The following is a 16,961-nucleotide window of genomic DNA, read 5'->3' on the forward strand; positions in this document are numbered from 1 at the left end:
TCCAAACCCTAGGCTATCTTGAGTTATTTCCTGCTTTACTTTATGTTCAAAGGATGTGAACTAAAAATTTATGCGGGTAGGACTTGTTCAAAATCAACTTACGGGATAGAGATCTTGTCTGGGTATGAATAATAAGCATGTTGGGTAGATATCATATGGGGTAGGACTTTTTATTTTCATTATTTTTTTATTATCCTTATCTCACTAATTTTGTTTTTCTCCTTTCATTTTCCTTTTTTTTTATTATTCTATTTTATCATTTACATTATTCAAAAGGGGTGTTGATCCACTAAAATGTGTTTGTTAAACCTAAATAATTTGCATTAATGGACAAAAGGGTTGTAATACAAGAGGTGAAAAATTACAGAGGTTCGGTTATGGTTAGGGAGACAATCTGCAAGACAATTCAACCAAGAAGACGTGGTACCCGTAATAGAAGAATATGCCACTCTGTTGCATTATAAAGGATTCAGATCAAAAGTTGACCTTTTGAGTTAGTAAAATTTGCAAGGGTAAGACGAGAAAAAGGCTACTAACTTGGAGAGTCCTTTCAAAGATAACAAGAGCAGATTGGCAAAATGACAGCTTAAACTGGAGGCCATTGTTGACGAATTCAAGAAACAAGCAGATAAACTTTGATGAATGGCTTAAATGGTGTCTCCGTCAGAGAACAGGTTCAGCAAAGGATGAAAGCCAGAGATGTAGTCATTCAATACTTCTGGGAACAAGTACAAAAAACGGCTCGTCACTTGCACAGTTTAACCAGAGAAGCTGGAGTGGTTCGACAGGGTATTCAACTGGCGACAGACAAAGGCAGAGGACTAGTCAACCTGTTAGAAGTCGTTCGGGGTCTAGAGTCCTTAGGTGGAGCCATGCAGAACCTCTGTTTGTTAGTAGGTGCCAAAAATAGGTGTACATAAAGGAGGAATGACTCTACACCTTTACTTTTTTCTTTAAATTCATAGAATAAACTTCTTTTGAAAGTTGTGAATTAGATACCATGTGGTTAGGATCAATTTCTCAAAAATAAATCATTTTGGGTAGAAAACATGTCCGAGTATGATTGTTATTTAATGTAAGCATGCTCGGGTTGATATCATGATTGGGTAGTTATTATATTTAAATAACATTTTTTAATTCTATCAGTTATCTTACCTGTAATAACTCGTTTTTTTTCTTTTGTGTCAATTTCACTTTTTTAATATTGCACATCATGAACATGACATAATGCGAAAGTGTTGATCCGCTAGAGGATATTTAAGTAAAAATTTTCATATAGAGATATAGAAGTTTTCAATCAATAAGTCGCGTTGTAACATCCTCCATGTCGGGTAAGTGATTAATTTGCAAAGTTTCAACATTTGGTGATCAAAGTAGAATAATTATATAGTTTTAAAAAAATAAGGTTAGTAAATATGAAATTAAGGTGGGGACCAAATGGTCATTTGTAAGGAATTTTAATTAAAATAAAATATTATGAGGTATATGAGAACCCACGTGTGACATTGGTTCCAGAACTCTCCCATTTCTTCTTCCTTCTTCCTCATTTTCTTCTCTTCAACGTGTGGCTTGCAATTAAGGTAAGAATCTGAACTTGGTAGTTTCTTTGATGTTTTAAGATTGGAAATGGAAGCTTAGATGTTATATAAGCTAAAGGAAAACTTATATGACATTAAAACAACAAGATAAGTGATTTAGAGAATGATTTGGAAAATGAGTTTTTAGATGAAATTTTGATATGGATGAGTTTTTGATGTTTGAATCAGAATTTTGACTTGTCAATAAGCTAATTAAGAAGTAGGAGGGGTTAGAATTCAAATTAGAACATATTGGAATTTGGGTTGGATTCTTAAATGCTATATGGAGAATTAGATTTCTAAGTTTTAGAGGTATTTAATGGATAATAATTAGTTTAAGTAAGTGTATGAGAGCTAAGAGTAGTAAAGGGATTGAAATATGTATGTTTGAGCTGAAATGGGATGATTTCCGAGCTCAAATTAGGAATTCTGGGTTAGGGGAATCGGTACCCATTCAAGGGGAACCGATACCCCTTCAACGAATATGATTTCCAGAATGCTAGAGGGAATCGGTACCCCCAGGGGGGAACCGATACCCCCTCATCGTATATGAAATTCCAGATTGCTTGAGGGAATCGATACCCCTAGGGGGGGAACCGATTCCCCCATGAGAAAAAGAAGAAGAAAGAAAAGAAAGCAAGACTAAACTATTAATTCTTTAAATTAGTAAGCTATTAAAGCTTAATTGCAAGACATAGACATCTGATGATCATCCTAAAAATTATGTTTATGTAGATACCGAGCCTACTCGAGTTCGGGAACAATCTACAAGTAGAATCGATCGAGGAAAAGGCAAAGAAGTATAGGTGAGTGCATATGCATAGCATGAATATAGTAGTATATTCAGTTCTAGACTTGTGATAAGTCTAGATTCCATATTTTGACATATGATTACATTCCATATTATGATACATGACATGAAGTTGTATTAAAGGTATTACATGACATGAATTCATATTATATGTATTACATGACATGAATATGCAGAAAACGTTATATGCACTATGTGATAAAGGTATGTAAATGATATGCCTATGTGTTAAAGGTATGAAAATACTATGGCTACGCGATATGAACTACGGGAAATGTATAAGCCCATGTTATGTAGATGAGAACTATAGGTATAGTTGGCATGCCAAGGGTAGAGGGTATACTCGGTTCTTTAGGACATATGTATATCCTTTGGAACCTGTGTGAAGTCTTGAAAGACACATACTTGATCCATAGTATATGTATATGATTCTTAAGGAATTCTACGTGGTCCTTATGGACATAATTCTACGGGCACTTCGGTGCAATTCTACGGGCACTTCGGTGCAATTCTACGGGCACTTCGGTGCATTTATACGAGCTGTGGTGACAGCATAGTGCACAACCTCACATTACTCAAATACCTTAGGTTCTCAATATGCTATCATGGGCCAATAAACTTATTAATACAGAATAATGAATGTTACAGTCATACGCTTACAGGTATGGATATTGATGAAGTATATTACATGGATTAGTTACATGTTTGCATATCATCTCATATGATCCTGATAATTTCATTAAATTACATTGCCTTGTTAGTATTATTGCCTCACTAAGTCGATGACTTAGCGTGTGAGTGTTTCACACGTAGGATCCGAGGAAATTAGACGAGACAGGTGAAGCAGCTTGACAGTATTACTCCTGCAACCATCAGATCAGAAGCAACTTATCAGTAGGTCATTTTGTTATGTAAATAGCAGTTGGCATGTAATTAAAGGGTTAAGTTGTGTATGCTCTGAATATTTTTGTAAACCTACATTACAGTATGTATATTATTGTATTTTCTTAATATAAGTTCAAATATTTTACTATTATTTATTAAGAGTTATGTTTTAAAGTCAATGTAGTATCTCTGACTCATATCCGGGTCGGGTATGGGTTGGGGGTGTTACATTTAATGGTATCAGAGCTATGGTTTAGCCGATTCTAGGCATAAACCAGAGTCTATGGAGTCTTTAAATGGAATACATGCCAACAAATAGTGAGAACTTCTGATCTGGTATAGTATGAGTATGCTGTTTTGCTAATAGGATAATGTGGTTATTCTTATTAGATGTCCGGACATAATAGCTCCCGAAGTGAAGCGGGAGAAGATAGGCATGCTGAAAGCAGTAATTCACCTGCCCTGGCCAGGCACGGTGAAGAACAGGCATCTCAAGGAGTGCCTGTGCAAGATCAAGATACGTTCTTCAGAACGTTAGACGCTATTCTGACGCGTCTTCAACCTCCTGCTCCACTAACTCCCAGAATTAATGTAGCAAAAGAATTGAGAAGTTTAGGAGCTCCCGAATTTAAGGGAGAAGCTGAGGAAGGTCCGGTGTCAGCGGATCTTTGGTTGAATGATTTGAAAATCATGTTAGATGGTCTCCACTGTTCCGAAGTGGAGAAATTAGATGGAGCTGTGTCTTTACTAAGGGGTCAGGCGAGGATATGGTGGACGAATGTCACCATGAGGATGTCAACCGACCAGTTGACTTGGTCTTTGTTTTTAGAAGAATTTAAAAGCAAGTATATTGGAGATCAGTTTATCCGCCAAATGAAGCAGGAATTTATGAATTTGAAGCAGATGAGCCGCTCGGTATATGAGTACGAATGTGAGTTTAATAAGCTGAGCAGGTTTGCAGCCGAGCTTGTGCCTACTGAGAAAGATGCTTGCGAATGGTTCGTGGAGGGCTTGCGCCCTAGGCTTAAGGAAATGTTGATAGTATTAAACCTGTCCTCGTTCCAGGAGGTGATCAATCGTGCAAAAGCTCTTGAAAGGGCTCAGAATGAAAGATTTGGGGACTCGAGAGTTCAGACATCAAAGAGGACGACTACTTATTCTGGTTCAACACCAACAAAAAGGGGAAGAGACTCAGGATTTCGATCACAAGCTAGATCAGAATCAGTTGCATCGTCTGCTAGGGGAGCAAGTCAGGCAAGACCTAGACAGACGCAGTCAGTGGAATCTAGTGCTGGGAGACCTACTCCGGGTCAAGGGAGACAGTGTCAGCAGTGTGGGAAAAACCATTATGGAACTTGTCGTATGGCAGCTGGGACTTGTTTCCGATGTGGAGAGGCCGGACATTTTGTCCGTGATTGTCCATTGATTATTGGTGAGCCGGCACCATCTGGAGGAGCTGGTTCTTTCTCACAAAGAGGACGAGGAAGAGGCAGAGGAAGGAACCCGTCTGAATTCTCTGCTCAACCTGAAGTTCGATCCACTGCTCGAGTATACAACCTAAAGACAAGTGAAGACCGTGATGACCCCGATATTATAGCAGGTACTTTTCAGTTGTATGATAAATTAGTATTGGTACTGATTGATCCGGGTTCTAATAATTCTTATATTACAAGTAAGTTAGTAAAGGAGTTGGGGATTCCCTTAGAAGCTACGAGTAATGAGATTATAGTAACGACTCCGTTAGGCCAAAGTGCCAGGGTGAATAAAGTTTGTATGGGGTGTCCCATAAAGATTCAGGGAATTGAATTCCCTGCTAATCTGATGGAATTACCCTTTGATGAGTTTGAAGTGATTCTGGGAATGGATTGGTTGTTTCGGTATTATGGAGATGTTAGCTGCAGATTGAAAAAGGTAACTCTGAAAAGTCCAGAAGGAATAGAGATAAGTGTGAGCAGTGAAAAGTTTAATCCTTTAGCAAATGTAATATCAGTGATGTCTGCCAAGAAATTATTGCTACAAGGATGTCAGGGTTTTCTTGCAAATGTGATTGATTCAAGAGCTCAAGAGAAAAGGTTAGAGGAAATTCCAATAGTTCGAGAGTTCCCTGATGTTTTTCCTGCTGAATTGCCAGGATTACCTCCGGATAGAGAGGTAGAATTTCAAATTGAAATAATGCCGGGAACAGCTCCGATGGCAATGGCACCTTATCGAATGGCTCCGAAAGAATTGCAAGAGTTAAAGAGTCAATTACAAGAATTGCTAGAGAAGGGATTTATTCAACCAAGTGTATCGCCTTGGGGAGCTCCGGTGTTATTTGTTAAAAAGAAGGATGGATCAATGCGTCTTTGCATTGACTATCGACAGCTCAATAAGGTGACCATCAAGAACAAGTATCCCCTTCCGCGCATTGATGATTTGTTTGATCAACTAAAAGGAGCTTCGGTATTTTCGAAGATCGATCTACGTTCGGGTTATCATCAATTGAAGATCCAGGAGAAAGATATTCCGAAGACAGCTTTCAGAACGAGATATGGTCATTATGAATTCATCGTAATGCCATTCGGAGTAACGAATGCACCTGCTGCTTTCATGGATCTTATGAACAGGATTTTTCAGCCCTATCTGGACCAGTTTGTCGTTGTCTTTATTGATGACATACTGGTATACTCGAAATCCCATGAAGAGCATAGCACACATTTGAGGATCGTCTTGCAAATTTTAAGAGATAAAAAGTTGTATGCCAAATTGTCCAAATGCGAGTTCTGGTTAAAGAAAGTAATTTTCCTGGGGCATGTGATCTCGGCAGTTGGGATTAGAGTAGACCCTCAGAAAGTTAAAGCTATAATGGATTGGGAAGTTCCTAAGAATGTGTCTGAAGTTCGGAGTTTTCTTGGACTTGCCGGTTACTATCGAAGATTCGTTAAGAATTTTTCTATGATTGTGCTGCCTCTAACAAAGCTAATGAGAAAGAACGTACCATTTGTTTGGACTTCTGAATGTCAAGAAAGTTTCGAAGCTTTAAAGAGAATTCTGACGGAAACTCCGATATTGGTTCAACCAGAATCTGGCAAGAATTTTGTAATATATAGTGACGCATCCCATAACGGGTTGGGGTGTGTACTAATGCAAGAAGGAAAAGTGGTAGCGTACGCATCGAGACAGTTGAAACCACATGAAAGGAATTACCCCACTCATGATCTAGAAATGGCTGCTGTAGTATTCGCTCTCAGGATTTGGCGTCATTATCTTTATGGGGAACGTTGCTACTTATATACGGATCATAAGAGCTTGAAGTACCTGATGACTCAAAAAGAATTGAATTTGAGGCAACGTAGATGGGTAGAGTTCTTAAAGGATTACGATGTGATAATTGACTATCATCCCGGAAAGGCTAATGTAGTAGCAGATGCTCTGAGTAGAAAGACGTTTGCAGCTTTACGAGCTATGGATGCAAGATTATCTTTAACGGGAGATGGTGGTCTTTGTGCAGAATTAACCCTTAAACCAGCATGGTTGGAACGAATAGGAGAATTGCAAGGTAAAGATGAAATGTGTTTGAAAAGAATTGAGCAAGTAAAGAACAAAGAGATTAAAGGCTTTGAGATTAAGTCAGATGGAAATCTATATTGTAAAGGAAGAATTGTAATACCCGACAATGAAGACTTGAAGAAAGAAATATTAACAGAGGCTCATTGCAGTCCGTTAACGATGCACCCGGGTGGAACCAAGATGTATATGGATTTGAAGGATCGATTTTGGTGGTCAGGGATGAAGCGAAGCATTACAGAATTTGTGTCTAAGTGTTTGATATGTCAACAAGTCAAAGCCGAGCATCAAGTTCCATCAGGATTATTGCAACCGCTTTTCATTCCTCAATGGAAGTGGGAAAATGTTACGATGGATTTTGTTTCGGGGTTACCCTTGACTCCGAACAAAAGAGAATCAATCTGGGTAATTGTTGATCGATTAACTAAGTCAGCGCATTTTCTCCCTGTTAGAACGGATTTCTCTATGGAAAAGTATGCAGAGCTGTATATTAGAGAAGTTATTAGATTGCATGGAGTACCTGTTTCTATAGTCTCTGATCGGGACCCTCGATTCACTTCTAGATTCTGGAAATCTTTGCATGGAGCGTTGGGGACTCGTTTAAACTTTAGTACGGCTTTTCATCCTCAGACTGATGGGCAATCAGAGAGAACTATTCAGATATTGGAAGATATGTTGAGAGCATGCGTAATGGAATTTAAAGGATCATGGGAAAAGTATTTACCGCTGGCAGAGTTCGCTTACAACAATAGTTATCAGTCTAGTATAAAGATGGCCCCATATGAAGCATTATATGGAAGAAATGTCGTACTCCATTAAATTGGTATGAACTCAAAGACCGAAGTGTTCTTGGTCCGGATTTAATTCAAGATGTAGAACAGAAAGTTCGAGAAATTCAGCATAACCTCAAAGTGGCCTCTGATCGGCAAAAGTCCTATTCGGATCTTAAAAGGAAAGAAATTGAATTTCAAGTTGGAGATAAGGTGTTTTTAAAAGTGTCTCCATGGAAGAAGGTGTTGAGATTTGGTCGGAAAGGAAAATTGAGTCCTCGGTTTATTGGACCATACGAGATTATAAAGAGAGTAGGACCGGTAGCCTATCAGTTAGTTTTACCACCTGAGATGGAAAAGATACATGATGTCTTTCACGTTTCAATGCTTCGAAGATATAGATCTGACCCTTCTCATATCGTGACACCAGAAGAGATTAAGGTTCGTCCTGACTTGACTTATGAGGAAGAACCGATTCAAATTTTAGCCCATGAAGTTAAGCAATTGAGGAACAAGACCATTCCTTTGGTCAAAGTGTTGTGGAGAAATCACAGAGTAGAAGAAGCAACGTGGGAGCGTGAAGAGGATATGCGACATCAATACCCTCATTTGTTCGTGCAATGAAAATTCGAGGACGAATTTTCGTTAGGGGGAGAGATTTGTAACATCCTCCATGTCGGGTAAGTGATTAATTTGCAAAGTTTCAACATTTGGTGATCAAAGTAGAATAATTATATAGTTTTAAAAAAATAAGGTTAGTAAATATGAAATTAAGGTGGGGACCAAATGGTCATTTGTAAGGAATTTTAATTAAAATAAAATATTATGAGGTATATGAGAACCCACGTGTGACATTGGTTCCAGAACTCTCCCATTTCTTCTTCCTTCTTCCTCATTTTCTTCTCTTCAACGTGTGGCTTGCAATTAAGGTAAGAATCTGAACTTGGTAGTTTCTTTGATGTTTTAAGATTGGAAATGGAAGCTTAGATGTTATATAAGCTAAAGGAAAACTTATATGACATTAAAACAACAAGATAAGTGATTTAGAGAATGATTTGGAAAATGAGTTTTTAGATGAAATTTTGATATGGATGAGTTTTTGATGTTTGAATCAGAATTTTGACTTGTCAATAAGCTAATTAAGAAGTAGGAGGGGTTAGAATTCAAATTAGAACATATTGGAATTTGGGTTGGATTCTTAAATGCTATATGGAGAATTAGATTTCTAAGTTTTAGAGGTATTTAATGGATAATAATTAGTTTAAGTAAGTGTATGAGAGCTAAGAGTAGTAAAGGGATTGAAATATGTATGTTTGAGCTGAAATGGGATGATTTCCGAGCTCAAATTAGGAATTCTGGGTTAGGGGAATCGGTACCCATTCAAGGGGAACCGATACCCCTTCAACGAATATGATTTCCAGAATGCTAGAGGGGAATCGGTACCCCCAGGGGGGAACCGATACCCCCTCATCGTATATGAAATTCCAGATTGCTTGAGGGGAATCGATACCCCTAGGGGGGGGAACCGATTCCCCCATGAGAAAAAGAAGAAGAAAGAAAAGAAAGCAAGACTAAACTATTAATTCTTTAAATTAGTAAGCTATTAAAGCTTAATTGCAAGACATAGACATCTGATGATCATCCTAAAAATTATGTTTATGTAGATACCGAGCCTACTCGAGTTCGGGAACAATCTACAAGTAGAATCGATCGAGGAAAAGGAAAAGAAGTATAGGTGAGTGCATATGCATAGCATGAATATAGTAGTATATTCAGTTCTAGACTTGTGATAAGTCTAGATTCCATATTTTGACATATGATTACATTCCATATTATGATACATGACATGAAGTTGTATTAAAGGTATTACATGACATGAATTCATATTATATGTATTACATGACATGAATATGCAGAAAACGTTATATGCACTATGTGATAAAGGTATGTAAATGATATGCCTATGTGTTAAAGGTATGAAAATACTATGGCTACGCGATATGAACTACGGGAAATGTATAAGCCCATGTTATGTAGATGAGAACTATAGGTATAGTTGGCATGCCAAGGGTAGAGGGTATACTCGGTTCTTTAGGACATATGTATATCCTTTGGAACCTGTGTGAAGTCTTGAAAGACACATACTTGATCCATAGTATATGTATATGATTCTTAAGGAATTCTACGTGGTCCTTATGGACATAATTCTACGGGCACTTCGGTGCAATTCTACGGGCACTTCGGTGCAATTCTACGGGCACTTCGGTGCATTTATACGAGCTGTGGTGACAGCATAGTGCACAACCTCACATTACTCAAATACCTTAGGTTCTCAATATGCTATCATGGGCCAATAAACTTATTAATACAGAATAATGAATGTTACAGTCATACGCTTACAGGTATGGATATTGATGAAGTATATTACATGGATTAGTTACATGTTTGCATATCATCTCATATGATCCTGATAATTTCATTAAATTACATTGCCTTGTTAGTATTATTGCCTCACTAAGTCGATGACTTAGCGTGTGAGTGTTTCACACGTAGGATCCGAGGAAATTAGACGAGACAGGTGAAGCAGCTTGACAGTATTACTCCTGCAACCATCAGATCAGAAGCAACTTATCAGTAGGTCATTTTGTTATGTAAATAGCAGTTGGCATGTAATTAAAGGGTTAAGTTGTGTATGCTCTGAATATTTTTGTAAACCTACATTACAGTATGTATATTATTGTATTTTCTTAATATAAGTTCAAATATTTTACTATTATTTATTAAGAGTTATGTTTTAAAGTCAATGTAGTATCTCTGACTCATATCCGGGTCGGGTATGGGTTGGGGGTGTTACACGCGTACACAGACATGTACTTATGTCTAAAAGAATTTCAGAGAGTACAAGAAAGAAACTTGCTCGAAGATGATGCAACATTCGAGACTGGAAAGATGATCTACTGATTTGAAAAGTAATCCAGTAGTAGAGTCTTATCTACGATTGTTCCATTGCTAATCACCAAGGAGTGACGCGTGATTCTAGCATTGCAGGGGCATTAACTAAGTTAGGTTTTAGCGCTTAAGGGATATAATTTTCGAGGATGAAGTTTCGAGATGAAATATCGACCCATTTCAAACTCAGCGTCTAAGCGAAAACATGTCTGTAAAATGAATTATCTTGTAATGTGAAGACTTTTATCTCTAATGAAAATTATTCTATGATGTTCATCGTTGGGATAAACATTTTTTGCATCTGCATTTACATATTGACATTCTGCACTGTATTTATGTAAACATTTTCACATGAATCATTCATGAAAACATGGGGATCAATTCATGGAGAATTCAATGGAAGTGGCCTTAATCACGTGACATAATGGAAGCAATTCCAAAAAATTAAAGGAAGAATTGCAAGAGAACTTACAGAGAATGCAATGAGATTGGAAAATTGGTTGGGCTCAATAAGGAAAAAGGCAAAAAAAAACATGTCTTTTCATCCATGGAAACCTCTGAACGTGTGATGATACGTGCTCCAGAGCTAACTATTTCACCTGAGAAGCTTCCCAAAGGCCAAAACAGGCTCCATATCCTGAAGGCTATGATGTTGGTGCCATATGTAGCTATCACATAGGAAGCTCAGGACGTTCCACTGAGAATTGTGGGATATTGAAGCTAAAGGTCCAGAATCTGATTGAATCGGGGGCATAGACATTCAAAGAATGATGGGGCATTCCAATGCTAATCAAGAAGATATCTTTGCATCTACCAGGAAATGTTTTGCAATTGCATTAAGAGCATTGTTTTGTTTGAACTCGTCTTTTTATTCTGTCTTTAATATTTGTTAAATATTTTTTAATCTTTTAATGATTGAATTTATGCTACTTTCTAAGCTTGAATAATTGAACGAGTTTTAATCTTGTAGTTCTTCAAACATCGAATGAATTACAGATTCTTTTAGTTTTGCAAGAATTATAGATTTTTGACATATGGCAAGATTAGACCTTTCTTATACCATCCAAAACCAAAAATAAAACCTCCCGATTCTTTACCCGGAATAATTCATGGTCACTACCAAAAGACTAAATTTTGACATTACCTTTCTTCGAGACTTTGAAATATTGCATTTATCTTTTTTGAGACACAAAAGGTCATACCCTTACCTTTCCCTGAGCCAATAAAGTCACACCATCATCTTCCTAGACGCAAAGCCGACATTTTTCTACCACTAAAACTTGAAGGCATTGAGTACAAGATGTTCATTTGAACGTGAACCTTCCTATAAGAAAATCATCTTGAATCAACTTAAGACATGATAAACAATTAATTACATCATTATTAATTATCATGTGAATAAAATTAATCCTGAAAATCTATTCCCCTGGGGATACCTCTCCTGCAAGGAATTTTGTGTATGAAATGATGAATGACTATCTTTCATTATCCCTTCATAAAAGGAGAAAATATATATCCCTTGTGTCCCCATTTGAGCCTGAATTATGTTTTCTTCTGATTCAACCTTAACCAAGGATCATTCTCCACACTGGGGGGGAAGGTGAAGGAAATCTGCTCGTATGAGTGAAGACCATCAGGCTAGATAAGATATCGAAATGTGAACCAAATATAAAGTGCAAAGATCAAATCAAAACAATGATAAAAAAAGAAGAATGAAAGAAAACCAAGAAAGAAAACATATCAAGTATTTCAATATGAGTGACTTGTTGAACCTCAAACAATAAGATTGATTAAGTACAATCGATTCAAAGATCCATAATCAATTCACCAAAAGATCATAGAACATTAATAAAATAAAAGACATACGAGCAGAATCAAATTGAGCAAGACAAGGCTTAAGGCATCCGAATGAATTGATCATTGGTTCAATTACCTCAAACATTTGTTTGGGCCTATTTATCCCTTTCTTTCATAACCGTGAACCATAGCCTACATTACGTGCCTAAAAAATCCCTTCTAATCATACATGGATTTTTAAACATAAGATACTATCTTCAGGTTTCATCCCGCACATCAGGATTAATCTTTATTTTACAAAAGGTTTTCTAAAATCTTTAATGTATGATAGAGAAAAAATGACAAAGGGGGGTTTAAGACGTAAAATTTTGAATAACGTCTTGAAACCAAAGGAGGATTCGAGTTGAAAACCTGAAAAGGTGGCTCGAATATGAAGATTGTGCAGCTGTTGTACAAGAGGAGATCTCACAAATCCCTTGACAAGACATCGCACAACCCAAATATGCTCATGAGATATGAGAACCGGAGAAAACTTTCAGTAGATGAGCATAGAAGTTACTCCTTCAGATCAGTGAACATCAAAGAAACAAGAATGCCAAACCTTTAACCAAAGACAATAACCCAAGACACCTCATTCATTTCCTTACTTAACCCTACCTCCAAGATATCATTAATCTTGACACTTGTCAAATAGCTATAATTTTTTTGAAGGATTAAAAGTGTAATTAATTCTTTGATATCCAATGAACTATTGTTTTATGATTTGTTTCAATTAAGAAACCTAGAAACGGGCAATATCTTTTCAAAAATTTTGATTATACATTTTTCAAAATTCTTTTAATTGATATTTTTCAAATTTTCAAAATAAAAAGAAGAAGAAAAACATTTTCAAACAACACAATCTCTCTGGAGTGGGTCTTCATAAATGACACATGTCTCACAAACATAAAAGCTCAATCTTAGAATCAATACTGGAGCAAGAAATATAAATGTTTGGGCATTTTTTGAGGCAGAAAGGCATGAAGGCCGAAAATGGTGAAACAGAGACAGTGGAGCTCGTTGTATATGATTGTTTTGTCCATTATCACAACATACAATTGCATTATTCTAGTGATTTCCCATGTATTAATGTTGGCAAGCCAAAACGTCCCACTTATATTCCAATTGATCTTTTTTCTTTGATGCCCTTGCAACGCTATAAAAAATCTCTGAACATCATACAAAGAGCTTCCCTAGTTGAAAAATCTAGGTAGAATCCACAATAAAAGATGAATAAGTTGTAGAATGTTTTACGAACCAGTAATTATGGCATTGAACCAATGATTCAATCCTATGGGGTTTCTAAATTCAAATTTCACTCAAGTGGAAGGTTGTGTTCTTTATGTACCAAGGTTAAAAGTGACAAAGTTTTCTTATCGCGGAATGAGCAATGAAATCTTAACAACAAGCAACTAGTGGAGCCAAATAAGATTGAACGATGGGTTGTCGTTAACTCCTCAACACGATGTGATACAGATAGCCTCATTCAACATTCAATTTAGATAAATCCTTTATTCAAGGTGAGTCAAGAACCCAATCAGAGAAAACACTACTATCTTGTTGAAAGAATTTGAAGAAATGATCAAGGAAACCCAATATGAACTTCCTGAAGCTCCACAGTTCCTCCTTTTTGTTTTACCTGATAAGAAAAATTCTGATATTTATGAATCTTGCCAAGTTTGGCATAGTGACACAGTGTATGGCTCCAACTAGGGTCAATTATCAATACCTTATGAATTTGCCTCTAAATATCAATGCAAAGCTTGGAGGACTGAATTCAATGTTAACAATTGAGCCAACACCTTCAATTCCAGTTGTTACTAAGGTTCCAACCATCATCCTTGGTATAGATGTGTCTCGTGGTTCTCTAGGGAAGTCTGATATTCCATCAATTGCTGCGGTGGTCAACTCCAGGCAGTGGTCTTTGATTTCCCGCTACAGGGCAGCTGTGCGTACACAATTTCCAAAGCTTGAAATGATAGATCCTCTTTTTAAAACATCTAGCATGGATGATGATAGTATCATGAGGGAAGCTCTATTGGATTTCTACACAAATTCAGACAAAAAAAAGCCAATTTTTATCAAGGGCAAAAAATTGTTAGGGAAATAAGGAATTAACACAAACCAAGAATTGCAAGGATGCACGCTGGTGAAAATAAAGAGTGAAGACAACCGAATCAGAGATAGAATGAAGATTGATCATGCAACCATTCCCATCGCATATCAATAAAATATACATCAATATAAACATACACATCACATAAATTTGTACATTTGCATCATACATTCATCATCGCATGCAATAAAAAATGTTTTTCCTTCTAGTAAGGATGTTTTATAATCATTTTTGAGAAACTAGTTTCGTCTTCCTTAAGATTGTTCATCCAAAAATCATCAATCTAGTCTTACATAAGACTGTTTTTCCCTGAAATCCTTATTTCATTCTTAAAAGACATTTTTATCTTCTCATGAGGATAAATTCAAAATGTCATTTTTATCAAAATAAAAATCAAATAAAATACATGAAATAAACTTAATCTTGACATTCATAAAAACATCCAAGATAGTCAGTTATAAATTCATCATTTTTATATTAATCTTTCAGGAAATAAAAGTTTGGTGATGACTAGACGTCCGCAACACGAAGGAACAATGTCATCCACAGATTTGACATCCTGAAGTGAACGATCAGATCTTCCAAAGGCAACTAGATCTCCTCAACATGCAGGAGCAGACTGTCCGTCACCTTAGAGATTGTTTCTCCCGAAACAAAGTTTTGTCTTGTTTGAGACAATTTTTCCTGAAACAACATTGATCTCACTTGAGATTGTTTTCTCTAAAAACAAATTTCGTCTCGCTTGAGACAATTTTCCCCTTGTAACATCCGCATTACCGGGTTAGTGACCAAATTGTAAAGTTTCAGAATTTGGTGACTAAAGTAGGATAATTGAATAGTTCAATGACTTCTTGGAAATATGATGAAGGTTATTCAGTAATTATTAAAGGAAATAAAGGGTAAAATGGTCATTTGATCATTTAAGAAAAAAAAAGGGAATTATATACACGTGGAGAGGGAGAGAATTCTCCAGAATTCTCTTCTCCTTTCTTCTTCTTCTTCACGTGGAAGCCAAGAGCAAAGGTAAGTTTGATTTAGCTTATGATTTCTTGAAAGTTTTAAGTTGGATTTGAGTCTTTGAGGGTTATATAAGCTTAAGGAAAGCTTATATAAGCTCAAAACACCAAAGAGATAGAATTAGAAAGGAATTTCTATTAAGGGTTTATAAATGAACTTTTGTTATAGAAAGGTTTTTGAAGTTCTAAAGTTGGATTTGACTTGTCATCAGCTTAATTAAGAAGTATTAAGTGTTAGAATTGGATTTAGAACATATAGAAAATTTGGTATGATTCTTGAATCTCATAAAGATAGGATTTTAGGTTAAAGATGATTTACATGGATATAAGTTGGTTCAAGTTATAGTAGTTGAGTTTAATGTCAAAATAGGGGCTTAAAATAGAAGAATTAAGGGAAGAGTTGATGATTTACGTGCTAAAATGTCAGTTCTGGGCAATGTGCATCGATGCACATTCATTGTGCACCGATGCATCGATGATAAATACCAGAAATTGTTTAAGGTGCATCGATGCACATGCAGTGCATCGATGCATGAATTTAAATAGAAAACATCGAATAAGATTTATGCATCGATGCATAAGGAGTGCATCGATTCATCCCCATTAAATACAAACATCGAATAGGATTTATGCATCGATGCATGGTGTAGTGCATCGATGCATACCTTCATTAAAAGATGAAATTGGCTTTTCTTTGAGACTAAGGAGTGATAGTTTCGAATATATCAATCAGTATACTGATAAGTATTGATGTATTATTATATAGATATAGAATGAAAGCTTATTCCGGAACAAACTAAGGATTAGGATTGATTCAAACAACGAGGCCCAGGTGAGTGCATATTCAATAGTATATGATGTGCGATGGGAATAAGACTTGTGATGAGTCTATTTCCTGAAGTGTTACACATGAATGCATGATTAAAGGCATGAATTGAATATGCATGTATGTATGCTTGATTATATGGATTGATCTGTTCTTTTATGTGTTAGGTGAGAAAGTATAAGTAATTACATAAGAAAGGTTATGAATTATATGAGATATAAACTATGTGATCATAGTAAAATATAATTATTATTATATGCTTAAGTGAAAATGCAACATATGATATATGTTAGTCGACATGACATGCATGGTTACATGAAAGAAAGCTATGTGACTACATGTATATATGAAAGAAGCTATAAGCTTATATGCACATGTGATATACGTGATATGAATTACATGAAATGATTTACATGAATACATGTATATATATAATACATGTGATATGATATAAGATATATGGTTACACATACATGTGATATGTGACAGAAGAGAAAGAACAAGTGATACGAAATGTATAAATAAATGCCCATAGTATATGATATGAGAGCTATAGGTATAGTTGGCATGCCAAGAGTCGAGGGTTTTACCTATGTCTTTCGAGACATATGGACAGTATACCTATGTTC

The 16,961-nt window shown here is 36.2% G+C and overlaps 1 pseudogene; it reads left to right on the forward strand.

The window, feature by feature from the left end:
• Window positions 1-13,324: 13,324 nt before the first annotated feature.
• LOC120180063 lies at window positions 13,325-14,484 on the forward strand (annotated as a pseudogene).
• Window positions 14,485-16,961: the final 2,477 nt, after the last annotated feature.

The sequence above is a fragment of the Hibiscus syriacus genome, unplaced genomic scaffold (assembly GCF_006381635.1).
Source record: "Hibiscus syriacus cultivar Baekdansim isolate YM2019G1 unplaced genomic scaffold, ASM638163v2 tig00112488_pilon, whole genome shotgun sequence".
In the NCBI taxonomy this organism is placed as follows: domain Eukaryota; kingdom Viridiplantae; phylum Streptophyta; class Magnoliopsida; order Malvales; family Malvaceae; genus Hibiscus; species Hibiscus syriacus.